The following is a 13,373-nucleotide window of genomic DNA, read 5'->3' as shown; positions in this document are numbered from 1 at the left end:
CTTGGCTGTGCAGAAGCTTTGTGGAAACAACCCAAGTACCCATCAATACATGAGTGGATTAATAAAATGTGGTATATATATATACACCATGGAGCTCTACTCAGCCACAAAAAGCAATGGTGATCTAGCACCTATTGTATTATCATGGATATAGCTGGAGCCCATTGTACTAAGTGAAATATCACAAGAATGGAAAAACAAGCACCATATGTACTCACCATCAAATTGGTATTAACTGATCAACACTTAAGTGTACATATAGCAAAAACATTCATTGGGTGTTCGGGAGATGGGCGGGGAGAGGAGAGGATGGGTATATCCACACCTAATGGGTGCGGTGCACACTTTTCTGGGGGATAGACAAGCTTGAACCTCTGACTCAGGTGGAGCCAAGGCAATATACATAACCTAACATTTGTACCCCTGTAATATGCTGAAATAAAAAAAATTATAAAAGAATTAAATGAAAATAAATTGTTCTGCATTTTCTCATATAATGGAATACTTTAAATCATGAAAATATAAACTTAATAGAAAATAACATTTGGAAGGTACACTATGGAGGACTTTAAATCCTCAGGCTAAATAACAGTCTTTCAAAAACCAGTTGTGTTGGTACACAGGTCCATGACATGGGCTACATGTTAGAAAACAGGGGTGGAGATAATGAGATGAAAAATTCAAAGATAATTTATCAAAAATGACTTGTAAAAAGATAATTATAGCATGGTGATAAATTCTGTGATATAAGGAGTTATAAAGTATATGAGAGTAGAGATAAAAAAAAATACCCTGTCTTTAAGCTATGATTTGGGGCTTGAAGTATGAGTAAGAGAAAACTAGACAAAGCAAAACAAAAAAAATATTATAGGCTGAAGAGAGAACATTCATTTATTCAACCATATATTTAGTATTCATTGAGTTTCTACTAACATTTAAATTTCTAATACTTAAGACTTTACATATAAGTGGAAACATACGGTACATAATGTTTTGTGCTTGACTTCCTTTACTTAATATTATGTATTTGAGACTCATCTATGTAATGGCATATAGCTGCAGTTTATTCATTTCTACTGATGGATGGTATTCTTTTGTATGAACATGCCACGATGTATTTATCCATTCTCCTTTGGAGCTATGACTGATGCCGCAATAAACATTCTTGTGATGTCTTTTGTCACATATTTTCTTGAGTTCTTGTTGGATATAAATATGGGAGTGTAATTCCTGGATCAAAAGTTGTACATGGTGCAAAGTGTAATTTTACCAGATAATACCAATCTCTTTTTCAAACGCATATCATTTTATACTCCCACCAGTTCATATGAGACTTTTCATTACTTCTTTCTCAATGTCATCTTGTTGATATTTAGTTTTGTCATTCTGCTTAATTTAAGCCATTTTGACCTGCAAATACTAGAATATCATTATGGTTTTATTTGTATTTCACTGATTATTAATAATATGGCTGACATCATTTATACGATTATTAGCTATTTGGATTCCTTCTTTGGGAAAGTGGCTGTTCCAGTAATGCCATTCTCAGAAAGAGAAAAGTCTAGTGAAAAATTGGTTTGAGGTTGTGATAAAGAAAATGAGCTTTGTTTGAAAGATCCCAATTTGAGTTACTAGTGGAACATACAGGTGGGGAACATACAGAGGATGTCCAGCAGTGTTGGAAAGTCAATCAGAGCTTGGAAGAAAAGGCAAAAATGAATCTTCAATCTCCATCTTGACAAAGATTAAGAAGAAAAAGTCAACAGCACAAGTGAAGAGAAGTTAGAATAGAAATATTATTTTTCATAAAGATAAGAACAAAGGAAGATACCACGGACAGTTTTGTGGTAGAAAACTTACTGATGGAATCAATGTTAAATGACCTCTGTCTTATCAGAGAGGAAATTGGTGTGGACTCAGCTAGTGCTGAACTATTTCCAGTGTTCTAAAAACCTGTGCAAGCAAAATTATTTCTCTGTTGCTATTATCTGTCAGAGGAAACTTAATTTCTTCCAGATTTCTTCCTCTGAAATCTTGTGGCTCTGAGTCTCTTTCTGTTGCTATAAATCTAATCCCTCCTGAGGCAGCTTCTATATAGCTGCTTGTATTTTCCACTTCCTAGATGTCTGTCAAGGACTCCATGACCTCCAAGGTCCCTGGAGTGCCAAACTTCTATGAACTATTAAATAATTTCCTCAAGTGAAATAATCCTTTCCAACATGGATTTAGTGGACTCATCCTATCTTCCAATCATTTTCTTCATAGATTCTATGCAGCAAAGCTCTTGCAAAGTCTCACATGTTTTAACCAAAGTATCTTGCAAAAGAAATTCATAAAATTGAACAGGATTCAACTCAAATTTATAAATATCTCTCTTTTAGTGATAACCTTAGTCTGTTCCCCAGTTATAGTAGGACAGAAGATTATGGAATAGACAAACTCTTAATGAAAAATATGTAACATGGAATATAGTTTTGTCTAAATTCTGAATGACTCCCTAAATTTAGACTATAGCAAAATTTTCTGTAACTCTGAAATATCTGGAGAAATTTCTCTTCCCTCTTCTTTTTTTCCCTCTAAACAATGTTATGATGTAAAATTGAGTTTAAAAATGAGTAAGATGAAAAAATGTGTATAGAATATAGAAAAGTACATAGACTTATAGAATAAGACAAAAGGAGCACATAAAACAAGTTTGATTTGTTGCAAGCGTAAAGTTATCATTGACTGTTTTCTTTTGTATATTAAACATGATGTTAATATACCAGAAATGTTATGTAATAAAAAATGTATCACCTGATTTTAAATCCAAGTAAGGATTTAGCTTTAATATTTTAAGATTAGAAATATAAGATCAGAATGATTTCTTAAAGTTGGGGACATCAGTATAAGACCAATTCCTTCATGGAACCATGTTCAATCATCATCATCATCCTATACATCCATATAATATTCTAGTTAAAAATATCTAGCATTATTATCTTACTTAATGGCATTATATTTTATTTCTGCCACCTAATTCTTCCTGCTCTGATAATTCTACCATGCTGGATTTAATTTGGCAATACTAGAAAAATTAGAAAGCAAATGTTAATCCTAAATGCTCCATTTGTATAATAAAACTATAATAACATGTTACTCTAGTAAGGATTCCAGTGTCAATATAGACACTATTAGCACAGCTAAATTTTTTCTTATTTTCATAGTACAAACTACAAAATTAATACAAATTGAACTTCTAATTTTTTTCTTCATTCTCAGTGGATCATTTTTTTCACATACTGGAGTTCATTAAACACTTTGGAGTGCTCTATTTTTTAATATAAACACCATCACTGAGAAAAATACTATATCTTGTAGATAAGAGTTACATTTCCTGCCCTTGCTAGTGATAAAACTTTTTTAAGAAATTATTTTAAAAGGGAAGTAGAGGCAACCATAAGTGTAAATCCTACCCCTGATATTGAGAATCATATTTTTTTCTAAGATAAACCAAGGAATATGCAAAGTGTTTGATGTGAATACCAGAATAATTCCTCTTAGAATTATTTAATAGACAGTATGAACACCATGGCTGTTATTCTTAGGAAAACTAATTGTCTTTTAATAGCCCAGTGTCTAAAACTATTTTTTTTTTAAGTCTTAGACTGAAAACTTTGTAGTTCAAAATTTAAACTGAAACAGCCAACTCTTCCCATATTGTGTACATTTTCTTTTTCTTTTTTTAAATCTCTTTATATTCCATTTATTTACTGTTTAAAAGGGAGTAATATTCACTTCTAACATTTTTTTACTACCATCTGAAGTCATTCAAAGAAAAAATTTGAAAAAATAGAAGTATAAGCAGTTTCTTATTTCAAAATACTACAGTATGTTGTGCACAATGTGAGTGATTTCTGTTCTATTTAATTGTCATATACTATAAGAATCTTGACAGACTAATGCAAAACTTTTTTACTTATCTTTTAAAAAGTATATTTTACACCTGCTGTCTCATGATTCTATGATTAATTTATTCTGTCCTTTTATGTAAGATTCTGAAAGATTCGCTGTGTTTTTCTGGAATACAGGAAGAAAAGAAAGCTAAACAAGAACAGATTAGATGATTTCCTCCCAAAGGAAGAAGTCAGACTTCATTTTTGTCACATCATACCTGATTCTTAATGATTCTACCCTGATGGATCTTAACTGAGTGTTCCTGAATGATGAGTTCTCACTTATTTCTCCTAAAACCATGGGATATATTTTATACATATCTGCTGATGACTTTTCTCATTGCCACTATTATAGATCATGCACACATTTTTGGAAGAAAAAAACCCAAATTTTTCTGTGTATATAAATGATATTTTAGCTATTCATTATAGCAGAATGAAGGACATTTTAAAATTTCATATTACAACACAGGCAAGGAGTGAGGGCTAATACATAAGAATAAAAAACACAAAAAGAAGGAGCTCAACTTTGAATCTAAAAATATTCATGAAAGCAAATCTGGGCCGGGCGCGGTGGCTCACGCCTGTAATCCTAGCACTCTGGGAGGCCGAGGTGGGCGGATCGTTTGAGCTCAGGAGTTCGAGACCAGCCTGAGCAAGAGCGAGACCCCATTTCTACTAAAAATAGAAAGAAATTATATGGACAGCTAAAAATATATATAGAAAAAATTAGCCGGGCATGGTGGCACATGTCTGTAGTCCCAGCCACTCGGGAGGCTGAGGCAGTAGGATCGCTTAAGCCCAGGAGTTTGAGGTTGCTGTGAGCTAGGCTGACGCCACGGCACTCACTCTAGCCTGGGCAACAGAGTGAGACTCTGTCTCAAAAAAAAAAAAAAAAAAAAAAATATTCATGAAAGCAAATCAAACCTTAAACTTGACTCTACAGTCCAAAAAACTACAAAAAATAGCTTAGTACATTTTAATTAACTATGCTTTAAGCAACTGAAAGAGAAGAAATCAAAATAATATCCAACAATTTTATAAAGAATACAATGGTAAAACCCAAGGCCCAAGTAGCCATTTTCCAAAATAACATTGGCTCTTACAGCATATATTTATTTATATTAAATATTCTTCTTTCTGTAAATAGTATCACAATCCAACCAATTGTTCTGGCCTAAATCCTAGACATCTTCCTTGATTTCCTCTCTCTCTGTCTTTCTGCCTATTTTATCTGCCTTACTTCCAAAATATATATCAAATCTTTCCTCTTTTTTCAATTTTTTACCTGCTATTATTTTTTTCCAAACCACATCCTCTCTCACCTCAGCTACTACAAAAGCTTGTATGACAAAGACTTTTAGATTCTACCATCCCCAATGTCTATTCTCAGTTTACAGATGTTGCCTTCCCACAAATTTGTTGTTTATGACAACCATGAGATAAATATCATTAACTTGAGGTTGAGGTGAAGGCGCCACAGTACAAAGACCAGTAAATTGAAAAGCCTAATCCTCAAGGTTAAGAACTATGTGAAGATAACCCTTGTTGTTGTGGTTGCCAGTACATAAAAAGTAGTGGAACCATATAGAGCAAAAGCCCAATAAGACTTTGGAAAAATTCAGTTGCCAAAAAAAAAAAAAAAAAATCGTAAGTCCGACCCGTCAAAGCCCAGATCTTTTTGACCTTTAAGGCCAACCCTGGTTCTCCAAGCCTACACTAGCAAAAAGAGAGTCAACAAAGTTGTGTAGGCACCAAGAGCATACTGCAATTCCCCATGACAGACATGGTCGCAGAGGATAATGTACAAGGAAGTTTCTCCCTGAGAGAAAATGAGGGCCATGAAATATAATAATAAAAGAAGGATATTTCTTTTCTATCTACCTAAGAAACTTATTCTACTCTCAGAGCTGTAAGTCTCTGCAATTTCTGCACAGCAGGTTTTTAATATTGATGTGTAACAGTGATGACTATATGTATTTTATTCTTGCCTTTCTGAAATAGAACTTATTTAATATAGTTTGCCATGTTCCTTACCCCATTGTTATGTACCCAGTTGACTCAGGAATGCATATAATTTGCTTTAAGTTTATTGGTCACTAGACCATGAGAAAATATACCCTGGACTTTCACCTAGACGTAATTATTACACAGAACACTGATATTTTATCCCTTGGTTATTTGTGAATATTTTTCATGTGTGTAAACAAAAAGGGAGTATAGATGATCAGAAAAGGATAGACCATAGTGATGACTGATAAGTTGTCCCCCTTACATTCGATCTGTCTTTCATCTATATTAAGTTTCCAGGGTGCCTGGACTCCCAGTTAAAACTAAGTATGGTTACAGAACTCAATTCTATCCAATAGAATGCAAGAAAAAATAACATGTCCAATTTTGGGGTTGAGCCTTTAAAAAGAAATGGTATATTTTTCATTCCCCTTGATCTTCCTTCCTCTTAGGTGGTGTGTAGTCATAAACTAGGAGCAAGAGATGGAAACCAAACAGTCATGATGATAGATCAAGAAGATAAATAGAATCTATTTCCCCAATTGAATGGCTCTTCATTATTGGGGAATAATATTTAGGCATACATTGTTAAAAGTAAAAATCTATCTTATTCAAACTCCTATGATTTCTATCTTTAAAAATAGCCTTCTATCTATAACCTATATCCTAAATAATTGGACCTTCAATTTAACCTTTCTGATCTCTTACCTCATTAAAACCCTTTCTCTATACTACAACTAAAAGAAATATTTTAAATAAAAATAAAAATTCTACTTCTGCAGTAAATGTTGAAAGCTGAAAAAAGTCACTCATCAACAATAAGAAAAATCCATATAATTTAAACAATCATAATTGTTTTTGAACACATTGGAGATCTGAGGCTGCAAGAAATTAAGTGAATTGGATTTCAAAAAGTGTCAAGCCCCTCAAAGAGAGATGGGACACAGAAACAATTTTACCTTTGACAGAGCACAGAAGAAAGAAGTGGCTACCATAAAAGAAGATAAGAATAAATTCGATAAAATTATAACGATATATTAAAGGCAAGTGGTGAGCTAGTTTATCACTTTATAAAAACTGGAAGCCCCAGACACAAATGAAGTTCACATTAACTTGAAAATGCTTTTCCACAGGCCACTTCCAGGTGCTCAGGTCAAGTCAGGAAAAGAGCCTCCCTAGGTGGCACAGACATGCACAGGGTAAATAGGTCCTGCTCTAGGACAGGCATAAAACACTGCCACTTCTCTGGATACTTTTTTCATATAAAGCAAAAGCCTTATGCCACTAAGGAAAGATACAATGAGAACTGTTGTCACCAGGGCCCAAGAAATGCTTCACTGCACCTGAGAGTTGCAGAAGCAAAATCCATCCACCTCCAGTGAAGGGGCAGAAAAATCCACTCACTCCCAAGGTCCAGGCAAAGAAACATTGATTGTGGGAGAAGGTCACAAGCAAAACCCGTCTACCCCTAGGAGGACAGGATTATTTCTTGAGTTTGAGAGTCTCACAACAATACCAAACAGAGTTCCTCTATCGCTGGTAGAAAGAGAATTTTCTCCTCCTCAGGACTTACCACATGTACAAGGTAGATTTTGGCTACTACAGGGGAGCATAAGAGATACTGAGAAGTTCCCAACCCAAGGCTCACATTAACAAGCCGAGCCCTGCTTGAGACAGAATGGACAAGGAAAACCAAGAACCTCCCCTTGCCTCCACCATTAATCTAGCACCAAATAACAAGTTGAGAGAGAAGCAAGAATATTCTCTGTCTGTAACACAGGCAAAAGGCAACTACTGAAAGCTTAAAGTGGAGCAAGAGCACTGTCACCCCCGGCCCCACACTAAGCACACGGTAAGAGTAGTTCATCACTGAAAGGATCTGAAGCCTGCAGTGCACTGAAGGTAATGATGGCAACAAGAACATCTCAACTGCTGACTAGATTGACTCACCTCTTGCCCATCACACACACAGGAACTCACACTAACAGCCTGGGAGAGGATGAGCAGCACCCATTTCTGGACATAGATGGTGTTTTTCACACACCATGAGGCATTTGATAAAACATTCAAAGGCACACAAAAAAGGCAAGGAAAAAAATACTTTCATGAGAGAAAACCACCAATACAATTAAGTGCAACCATTCTTTAGATGTAAAAATTGTCAAACAAGGGATTTAAAATACCCACAAGTAATATATTTTTTAAAATAGTGGAAAGGTAGACAATTATGTATAAATTGATGGTAAATTTCAGAAGAAAGATAAAACTATTAAGAAAATTCAGTCTCCTGTGTTGGCTAAGATGGAGTAAGCTAAGTACAACTTCCATCTCCTAGTGATTACAACTGAAATTATGGGCAATGTACAAAAAATATGAATATTCTAAAACATAAAACAACAAAATAATAACAGATAAAATGGGAACTAAAATAAAAAATCGAATACCAGCCTCTAGTAGAGACAAGTTTTATCAGGGGACAGTGGCCATTCTACCTTTGCCTCACTGCTTTAGCACAAGGATGGGCTGAGTTCAGTAATTGCACAGTAGAAGCTGACAGCAAAAACTAAGAGATACTATTTATTTCTAGTCATAATATTGGGGGAAAAAGGATTCCTGCATATAAAAGTTTGGATGGGGTGGTGAGGAATCCATGCGGGTTTTTTCCCCTTTTGTTTTTCTTTTCTTTCTTGGCCCTAATGAAGGCCAGCCCCAGTTATAGAACTATATTGCCACAACATTGACGGTCAGGCACGTGCCTAAAACATTGAAAAAAGACTCATCTCTGTGGCCAGAGGAACCAGAAAACAGGACCTCTGTTGTCCAAACAATATAGAGGAGATCACATAATACCACAGGAGACAAAAACAACAAGAGAACTCCAATTTTGTACCAGAAGAACTACACAAAGGGGCCCCTGGGAGCCAGAAAGTATGGGAGAAATCCTAGACTATCAACCCTTAAAACTATACCCAGCAAAAGTATCTTCAAAAATGAAGCAAAATAAAGACTTTTTCAGACAAACAAAACCTGAGAGAATTCACTGCCAACATAGCCACACTGAAAACAGTATTAAACAAGTGAAGTGCAGCACCAGAAATGGTCTCTAAACAAAAGGGTAAATTTAAAAAAACATTTTATTTTCATCATCACTTCAAAAAGCAATTAAATTTTAAAAGCAAAAATAGCAACAATTTGTTGTAGAATTACAATAAAACTGAAGTAAAATATTGGACTACAACGGCACCAAAGATGAAAGTGAGAGAAAATTAAAGCAGACTATCATAAGTTTTTACACCAGACATGACGTGATATAACATTATGTGAGGTAAACTATGACATGATAAATGTGTATCTTCTGAATCCAAGTGAAATCACTTAAAAATTTAAAAAAAAATTATAGTCCTAAGTGTTAATGAAATAGAGTAAAAAATATTCAATAACTCAAAATTTAAATTAGAGGACATAATTTGTTTAATAAACAATCTTCACAGGCTTCATGTTATCCCTAGAATCAAACACAAACAAACACAAACACATTAGTATAATCCTCAAGGTCTTACACTGTATCCCTTGCTGACATGACCAGTTTTATAAGGTAGCCTTCGCTCCTGACTCACTATGTTCCAGCCATCCTGATTTCTTCATATTACTTATAAACACCAAGATTGCTTCCTCCTCAGGACCTGTTCTTTTATTTTCCTGAAACACTTTTCCCCATTATCATCACATAATTGATTGCTTGTCCTCTAATTCTCAGATGAATATCATCTCCTTAAAAAAAAAAAAAAAGAGATCTCTGTTTACTAGTTAATGGTGTTGCCTACAAATCAGTCTTCATCACATTACCTTCTATTATTTTTTAATGCCACTCACCATTTAAGCTATGTCTCATTTTAATTCATTATTGATGTCTGCCCCACTGGCTTATAAACTATTTGAGAACATGAATCATATCTGTTTTTTTTTCATTAGTACAAAGAATAGAAGCTGGAATACATGTACAGTAAATTTATAATGACTAAAGTAATGAGTGAATGAATAAATGTTCAAATAACTTGGTGAATGAATGAATAGTAATGTGGATAAGTCTTTTATATATTTATTCTTTCATCTTATTACATGATTTCTCTTCTGTCATATTGGATTTCCTAGAAGCAGACCATAAAACTGGGATTTATATGCAAATGATTTATTGGGACGTGTTCTCAGGAAAAACGCCACAGGATTAGGAAAATGAGGCCAAGAAGAGGAGACCAAGCTATGATATAAAATCATGCAAAATTCCATAAAATGTAACTTTGACTCAAACTTTAGGGGTTCTCTAGAGACTATAATTTACATCTTAGCATTTTACCCATCAATGGAGTAGAGGAGATAAAGACTTTACTTTCATGTACGCTTTAGTTATTGGAAAATGGCTGCCCCCATAGAGATATAAATTCCTAAGGACTCTGACCCTCCCAGTGTGTAGAGAAAGTGGATTTCAGGAGCCCAAGGACATTACTCCAAATAGAGGTGTAGGTGCTAGCAGTAGGGGGAGAAGACACTGGGTAACAGAGTGTAAGAAAATGGTAAAGGAATTAAGAGTAGATGTGAGAGGAACACTAATGTCATCTGCTAAACTCCCCTAGCTTTCTTTATCTGTTGGGCCTGAACTATTTTGGTTCAATCATCTTCATAAATGAACAAGAAAGCATTACTCTTATCCAGAGAATTCAATTGTATCAGGCATCAGGAAAGTTTCCCCTTTGTTACAGGAATCAGAGCCATGATTTTTTAATCACCTTGATGACAAGAAAATGTGTGGATTTTAACTGCGTATGTATACATTATTGAAAAATTGATACACATATCTGAGCTGGAGTGACCACACTGGAAAAAGAAATGTCATCTACCAATCCAGATATGAGCCGGGACAACTGTAACTCATTCAAAATCTTTAATAAATTGATAGAAGGTAGAAAAAAATACCAAATCACCTTGCAATCAATATTTGATCAGTTTGTCTTCCTATAAGCTAATGAGAAATGGTTAAAAAGTGCCTCACATGTAATTATGAACAAAGTGTCATTGGCAATACATGATGTTTATAGTTTCATGTCACTTATTCTATTTTACCCATCAGCTTCTTCCAAGATTGTTATGTCAACCCTGCCATTTCTACTGGCTAGTGCAGCTGGTTCTGCTCAGATCAGTCACTAAGCACCATTACCTTGCAGCACCCTCATGCTTGCTCTGATGTGGTCACTGAACACCACTTCTAATTTATGCTGTCACTTCTCCTGGCTCTGCTGCTCCTCACACTGGCTCTGCCCTCACTGGGATTCATCACCATGTTCTAGCGGCACTACTGCTATTTCTTCCTGTTGCACCAGGTCCATGGGTGCAATTCTTCTCTTTTAGGCCTATTGTCAGTCTCCCTGATCAGCACTACCAATCTTGGAGATCTCTAACTTAAATGTACCACATTCATTGCACAAGCTTCCCAAGGGGCCAAACATGCACAATGTTCTATGGCCAAATGAGGAAAAACTGTCTCTCTGTGTATGTTAGTTTCTATTAGGAACTAGTTTTAGTTTCACTTCTATTCTTACATCTATTTTATATTTTTTACTATTTAATGACTATTATGATAATTATTGTTATTTAAAAACCATATAAAACATGTTTAAAAGATTTTTTAAAAAGTGTTTTTAGTTGGAGACCTTGAAGAAGTTCTGGGCATTAGAAATAAAAAGGATTAAGAAAAAAAGCAAGAATAGTGAAACTACAGTCTACAACTTAGGCTGGAGAAAACAAATGCATTTATACTAATTCCAAATACACTCATAAGTTCAGAACAAAAGATCAAAAAGAATCAATTAAGACAATCCTGGACATTAAAAATCTGCTTTTATTATAACTTAACTAGCCTTTCTGCCCTACTCCTCTGACTTATATTGCACAGTCAGCAGCTGTATCGTTTTGTTCCGGGTTAAACCAGCGATGATACATCATCTAAATAAAGTGATGTCTCTCTGATGAAAATGGTGCCCAACATAAACAAAAGGGGTGAGAAAGAAGTGAAGAGGAAAGTCAAAAGTAACTAGGTCTTCACAAAGCTATAGAAGAAGAAAAAAGGAAAGAGAGACACTCAATATGACATTTGGCTTCAGGATATGACATGTTGCTGTAGTTAATAGAATCGACATCTAGGCTCAAAATTAAAGTAGCAGACTAAGTAATGTAAGAACTAAGAAGGACAGAAAACCTTAGAATGCAAAATGGAAGTCACCCACACCACTTTTCTGATACCTGTCACACTCTTCTAGTTATCCCAAGAGGATAGAATCTTCAAAGTTCTGAAGGAAAAAAACAATCTGTCAATATAAATTTCTGTAACCACTGAAAATGTGTCTCAAAATTGAAGGCAAACAGTGGACATTTTCAAATATATGAAATCTGAAATAATTGCCTCACCAGTAACAAGAAATGTTAAAGGATTATCCTTCAGACAGAAGGAAAATAAGACTATAACTCAATATATGAGCTAAGTTAAAATTCAATTGCAAACATATCTGCAAGTTATTTAAGTATTTGGAAATTAGCCTGCATAATTCTAAATAGGCCTTGGTTCAATGAAGATATCAAGATCTTAAATAAGAATTGTTTAGACCTTAATAAAAATAAAAGCACTATCTATCAACATTTATATGCTATAGCTAAAGCAGTACTCAGAGAAAATTTAATAGCTCTTAACACCAGTATTAGACACCATAAATGATCTCAAATCAATGACTTCAGATTACTTATTAAAAATAGAGAAAGAAAAGCATATCAAAGCCAAAGTTAAGAAAAGAAAGGCAATAATAATATACTATCAGAAATAGAAGACAAAAATGATAGAAAACATTAATGAAAGAGAAAATGGATTGTTTAAAAACATTAAAAAGTAAAACTGGTAAACTACTTGCCACAACAAAAAATCGATATCAAGAATATAAAAGGGACATCACTACAGAGTCTACCAATATTAAAAGTATAATTAGGTTATATTGTGAACATCTTTACATTAATAAATTTAATAATTTAAATGAAATATTTAAATATTTAGAAACATACAAACTACCAAAGCTTACACAAGAATAAATAGATAACTTAAATAGCCCTATGCCAAGTAAAAATATTAAAATTATAATATTTCTTACAAAAATTTAAGGCCTACATAGCTTCACTGTTGAACTGTATTCATACAAAATATTTAAAAATAAATAATACCATATTTCTATACTCTCATAAAATTAAAGAAAATAGAATACTCCTCAGCTAATTCTATTTTTAAGTAACAGGGTCTTGTTCTGTCACCCAGATTGAAATGGAGGGGTGTGATCATAGCTCACTGTAGCCTCAAATTCCTACTTTGCAGGATACAAAATTCTAGCCAGCAGT

Source organism: Eulemur rufifrons, chromosome 1 (assembly GCF_041146395.1).
Source record: "Eulemur rufifrons isolate Redbay chromosome 1, OSU_ERuf_1, whole genome shotgun sequence".
NCBI lineage: Eukaryota > Metazoa > Chordata > Mammalia > Primates > Lemuridae > Eulemur > Eulemur rufifrons.
The sequence above is the reverse complement of the archived record's forward strand: the minus strand, read 5'-3'. Positions refer to the sequence as shown.